The following is a 6,062-nucleotide window of genomic DNA, read 5'->3' as shown; positions in this document are numbered from 1 at the left end:
ATCTCATAAAAAATTCCATAATGTAAAGTGGACTTTACGTACCTCAATATACGTCTAACTGCATCCAAATGAGGCTTTCTAGGCATCTGCATAAACTAACTGACAAGGCCAACAACATAGCTCAAGTCTGGCCTTGTGATAGTCATGTAAATCAAACTCCCTACTATCCTCCTGAACATAGTAGGGTCTTCTATCTCATCCCCAACATCACCACTCAACTTCACATTTTGCTCCAATGGTACTAAAAGAGGCTTACATGCTGTCACACCATACTTGGATAACATATCCAAGCCATACTTCCATTGGGATAGCCATATACCATCATCACATCTGATCACCTCAATACCAAGAAAGTATCTCAGCTCACCCAAATCTTTCATCTCAAACTTCTTCTTCAAGAAGTCCTTAACTTCAACAATCCCATTGTCACTGTCACTTGTAATAATCAAGTCATCCACATAGATGACTATGATGACCAAACCTGCATCTCCCTTTCTCACATAAAGTGAGTGATCAGCATCAGAAATACAAAATCCAATATTGACAAGATACTCTCTAATCTTGTCATACCATCCTCTAGGTGCTTGCTTCAATCCATAGAGAGCCTTCTTTAACCTACATACATATGTGGGATGCTCTAAATCCTCATAACTTGCTGGCTGCTCCATATACACTTCTTCTTGTAATTCACCATGCAAGAAGGCATTCTTAACATCCATTTGCTGCAAACTCCAAACTTTGGTTGCTGCCAAGGCAATCACACATCTAACAATTGCCATCCTAGCAATTGGACTGAATGTCTCTTCATAATCTATGCCATATGTTTGAGCATAGCCTTTTGCAACTAGCCTAGCTTTATACTTGCTAACTGAACATCTACATTATGCTTGACTTTGTAAACCCACTTACAGCCAATAGCTTTCTTACCCTTAGGTAAGGGTACCAAATCCCAAGTCTTATTGGCTTCTAATGCAACCATCTCCTCATCCATTGCTGCATCCCAATGAGCACGATCAACAGCATCCTCAAAAAAAGTGGGCTCAACATCCTCAACTAGTTTCACCATATAAGCATAATTATGAGCTGCATAACCTTCAAAACCAAATCTTTTAACAGGATATTTGACCCTGCTAGATCTGCGTACCATCGGATCACTCAATGGAGCCTTTACATTACTATGAGCTCTTTGTACACCTGGTGTCTTGACTGAAGGAATACCAAGCTCATCATCCAAGCTCTCCGAACCACTAGAATCTCCATCCAATCCCAAATGACTAGTAGATGCATCATTACCATCTAACACTTTCTTCTTTTCTTTGTCCTTCCCTGCAACACTTAGAGATCCACCTGAAGATGTGGGGCTACTCCTTAGTCTTCCAGACCAAGGGCTCATTGTAAGTGTAGTATCAGATGATATTTCTGATCACTAAGACTCGATTATTATTTATCTTTCTGCACATAGTTATCCTGATCATTATCATCATCCAAAACATCACCAGTAGGTGTATACCAACTTCCCATCTCATCAAAGATAACATCCCTGCTCACTCTGAACTCACCTGTGACAGGGTTATAATAGTGATACCCTTTCTGCTCTAAAGAGTATCCAATAAAAACACATTTTTTTGCCTTTGGATCAAGTTTCTTCTGTAGCTCATGTGGCATATGAACGTATGCAACACAGCCAAATACCTTCAAGTACGATACATCAAGCTTCTTGCCAGTAAAGCATTCTTCAGGAGTCATCTTTTGAGACCAACTTGTACTTATCATTAATGTCTTCTACAAAACAAAACACCATATTGGGGAATATGGGAATTTCCCATAAGTTTGGGACACGTGGTCAAATCTTTGGATTTGTCATAACTTGAACACTATAACTCTAAATCAAGTGCTCTATAGCTCAATAGATTCCATTTTTCAAGCACTTTCTAATGATAGCTCACATCATATGGTTTTGAGAAACTTATGTGCATGTTATCCGAGTGCCACCTTTTTCGTATTCAAAAAATGGGAATTGGAAGATTCCCAAACTCACTAAAATTGTGTTACAACCTTTTGCATTGAATCGGACCTGGAACCCCTCCCCTACCATTTGGCCAATAGACACTAGATTCTTTGTAATTGATAGGACATGTAATACATCTGTCAGACTCTTTGTCTGGCCATCATACAAGGACAAGGGAACCTTTCCAATGTGTGAAATTGGGTGGCATAAATCATCACTCGTCTACACATAATCTGGGTTTTGTAAGTCATGCATCTCTCCAAACCATTCAACATGATTGGTCATATGAGTGGATGCGCCTAAATTGACATACCATACATCATCATGTGTCCTCTTTCTTGTAACTGCATTCATCATATGCTACATAATAAATAGATGCTCATTTTTGTCTTCATTCTGTCATGAAGATGATGCATAATTTCCGTACTGCAATTTACCACTGCGAATATCATCCTTCTTTGCATAGCAATGGGCTGCAATATGGCCTATTTTGCCACAATAATGGCAAACAATAGCAGAATTTCAAGAGCCTTTGTTCTACCATCCACCTCTTCCTCTAGAGCTCCCCTTGTCTCTAAAGTTTCCTTGGCCTCCAGAAACCTGCATTTCACCAAACTGTTGATTGAACCTGTTTTGATGGTTATCGCCAACACGTCCCATACCATAGCCTCTTGAAGAGGATCTACCACGTCGCCTTCCTGAACTCGAGTAAAATTCTTAGACCTATTCACCATTTCTTTCAAACGAATCACTCTGCATATTGATCTCTTCAGTAATCATGAGAGAGATCAGCTCATCAAAATCTGGAAATGGCTTCCGTACATATACTAAAGTAACAAATGATTTCCATGCCTTCTCATTGTTAAGGCCACTCAAAGTGGATGAAACCAAATCATCATCATATGGCATTGCATCAATCCCTGCTAAAGCATCTGCAATGCTCCTCACCTTCAATACATACTCATTGATAGACATTTTCCCTTTCTTCAAGGCATTCAACTCTTGCTTAAGTTGAATCTTTCGTGCCTTTGTATTCACTGAAAAAATGCTCTCAAAAATTTTCCGAGCTGTATGTGAAGTTTTTGCATTCCTGAAATGTCCCAGCATAGTATTATCAATGACTGCAGATAGCTAGTACATCACCTTTTTGTCTTTCACATTTCACTCTTTCCATGCTTTTAACTCATTTGCAGTCAAGAGGGATACCCAGCTCTGGCTCCTTTTCTTCACCTGAAACAAACTCATAAAGACCCTTTCCGATGAGGAAGTTCATCACACGGAACTTCCATGAAGGATAGTTGTTCTTGTCGAGCTTCTCGATAATGGGATTTCCACTGTTTTCTACCATTATCACAAACAAGGATACAACATAGCAGGCTAGTCTTCTGCAATCTTTCACAACACATGCATAGCACTACACCAAGCAACCTTTTTCACTGATTGCTTCCTGCAAACACCTCAAAAATTACAGATTCGCAATCTGTAACGTGTGCACCCACTTTCGGTCAATACAGCTGAAATCACAGTGTACGCTGAAACTGTTGTCAGCCACGTTGTGGCTCTAAAACGGGACCTGAAATAGCCTCAGATGCCCAAAATAACTGCGGAATAGCATTAAAGGGCTTATCTGCAGAATATACAATGCTCTGCTCACATACCATATCTCACAGCAATTCGAGATTTTTGCTCGACCCTGCTTCCGGTGCCTCCACAGGCACTATCCAAGAGAGAGAATGGAAGAATGGGAGAGCTTCTTATCCGTTGCTTGCTTGCTCAAACCTTGCTTCTTCTCCTTCACTTCAATCTTTGAAATCAACCTCTCTCAGTGGCATGGCTCTGATACTATGTCAAGAATCGCGTGGTGGGGAGTTGCTTGAGTTGCGGTGCCAAATACACACTGTATACACAAGAGGAAGCTCACTCAAGAACACAAGAAGAGAGATGGAGGCCAAATCGTTTTCTTGCTAGTTTCTTCTTCTTCTTCCACACGCTATATAATGTACACAAAGTATAGATAAGATACAACATAAAGGAAAGTGGCCTACTAAGTCAAACAGTGCATAACCGACTACACTAATCAACTGGCGCTATGTCTTTGTGAGTTGTAGGTAGATGTAACAAACTAAATATAATAAGTGATAAGTCAATGGCCATGTGAGTATCATAATGACCACCAACATGCTAAGTGTAGATGTGCAGGCCCATCTAGCCATGCAGTCCATCATCAATGTCCGCACATGTTAAGCTTGCCATCTCAACAAAATGGCCCACTTGGAGTTTGCATTCCATGCCGAGGTTCAACAAAGCAACCCTCGCCACTTACCTATTTAAAGTTTGAGAATAGATCAAGGGTGTTTCACACCCGCAATGCCTCTAATCATTCGCTTTACTTGATAAAACTGTGAGGAGCTCTAGCAATCTTGAGGAAAACTTTTGGAGGGAACCATTTACTAGATGGTTCAATTAGTATTTTGTACCTATACCTAAGTGTGATGAATGATTTACATGTCATATCGCTATGAGCCTCCACTAGAGTTTTCTCTGAAATTTCCTTACTCAAGCATAGTTCACCGTCTTTTGGATCCTAGCAGGTATGCTCCCACTTAAACCTCATAGAAGATCATGGTTGGTTGATGGTCCACCCCATAAAGGGGATTCCATCTGTGAGGTTCCTTGCACCTCCACCGGCTTGCATGCGTGTTAGGCTCCTTGGTCCGTGTTTCAAGATAGGTTAGATGGAAAGCCCAGAGCGCCAACGTCCTGAGCGTGTAGATGCAGAGACTGCCACAAGTGGCACACGCTTTGTTTCTTGGCCGACATGACGGCATCGTCGGGCCATCTAAAGCTCGCTCTTGTCCCAATGTGCTGACCTACATTGACCAATGCCCCATGTTGAGCAATGGACCAATTCACATTGTTTCATATCTGACCAGGGTGGACATACGCCCTCCATTCACTTCCCTCCCAGCAATTTGAAGCACCTTTTAACTCTCTTTTCAAATTTCTTTTCATCTCTCCCTCATGGTACTTGTTTGCTATCTATCTCTTGCCTATATTTAGCCTTGGACAGATTTTACCACCCACTTAGGGTTGCATTCCCAAACAGCCTAACTCATCAATGGCACCTTGTGGAGTGACAAGGTGTGAGCTCTGACAAGACTCTCATCCTCTCTAATGCCCCTTTCTAGGGGGACTTGGGCTTGGTCCATCGCAAAGGATGCCTCTCTAGACTACAATTTGCTTAGCAAAGCCAAGGATGCCTCTCTAGACTACAATTTGCTTAGCAAAGCCACACAATTTCCAAGCTAGGCTCTTTCAAAATTGCTCGTCGCTACTAGGGAAATCCTAGTTAGTTTATTTTCCTCTGCTTAGTGATATGCTTAAACTTACCAGCCTTGCTGATTTGAGGTCAGAGTTGTGTTTTGGGTCACCAAGGGCACACCTCGACTTCAAAGAGTCCGATCCAATACATGAAGCCTAGAAGACGCACCTACAAATAGTCACCACCTCGACGAGGAGATGAACCACCCTGTAGAGCAACATCACCATGCATGGCGTTACTGATATATTTCAGCCAATCGTGGCATCCCTCGTGGTCCAAGAGAGAGGAACCTCGGCGAAGCATGGACAACCAATTCCACCAACCCTCTCCAAGAAAGGGAGAGGATGTGGGGGAGTTAGGGATGCTAAAGCAAGCATGCCCTTAGATGAGACATGGGTGCAAGTTGCATTCAAAGACTCAATGATTTGCAAAATTCTACAATTCACACTATCTATTGCATTTCACTATGTTCTTCATTGTTGCAAGAGCCAAGATATTTGTTATTGTTAAGAGCCATTGCGTTTAATTATTCAATCCTCCTGAGGGGAGGAATCTCAGATAAGAGAATGTTTCTTAAGTTCCTTGTGCCACCACCGTGTGGGGATGGGCAAAAGGTTTTTCAAGGTGGCGACGTGCCCAAATTGGCACAATGGAGGCGGGTCATCTTGATAAAGGGAGAAAGGTCAAAGGAATCCCTCCTTCCTCCTCCACCCACATGGTCTCGTGGAATGA

The 6,062-nt window shown here is 41.9% G+C and overlaps 1 pseudogene; it reads right to left on the bottom strand.

Moving 5' to 3' along the window:
* Positions 1 to 5,689: 5,689 nt before the first annotated feature.
* LOC148039302 (5.8S ribosomal RNA) lies at positions 5,690 to 5,842 on the bottom strand (annotated as a pseudogene).
* Between the last annotated feature and the right edge of the window lie 220 nt (positions 5,843 to 6,062).

This window comes from Lygodium microphyllum, chromosome 3 (genome assembly GCF_053477565.2).
Source record: "Lygodium microphyllum isolate KBCC chromosome 3, Lygodium_microphyllum_v1.1.10, whole genome shotgun sequence".
Taxonomy (NCBI): Eukaryota; Viridiplantae; Streptophyta; class Polypodiopsida; order Schizaeales; family Lygodiaceae; genus Lygodium; species Lygodium microphyllum.
The sequence above is the reverse complement of the archived record's forward strand: the minus strand, read 5'-3'. Positions and strand labels throughout refer to the sequence as shown.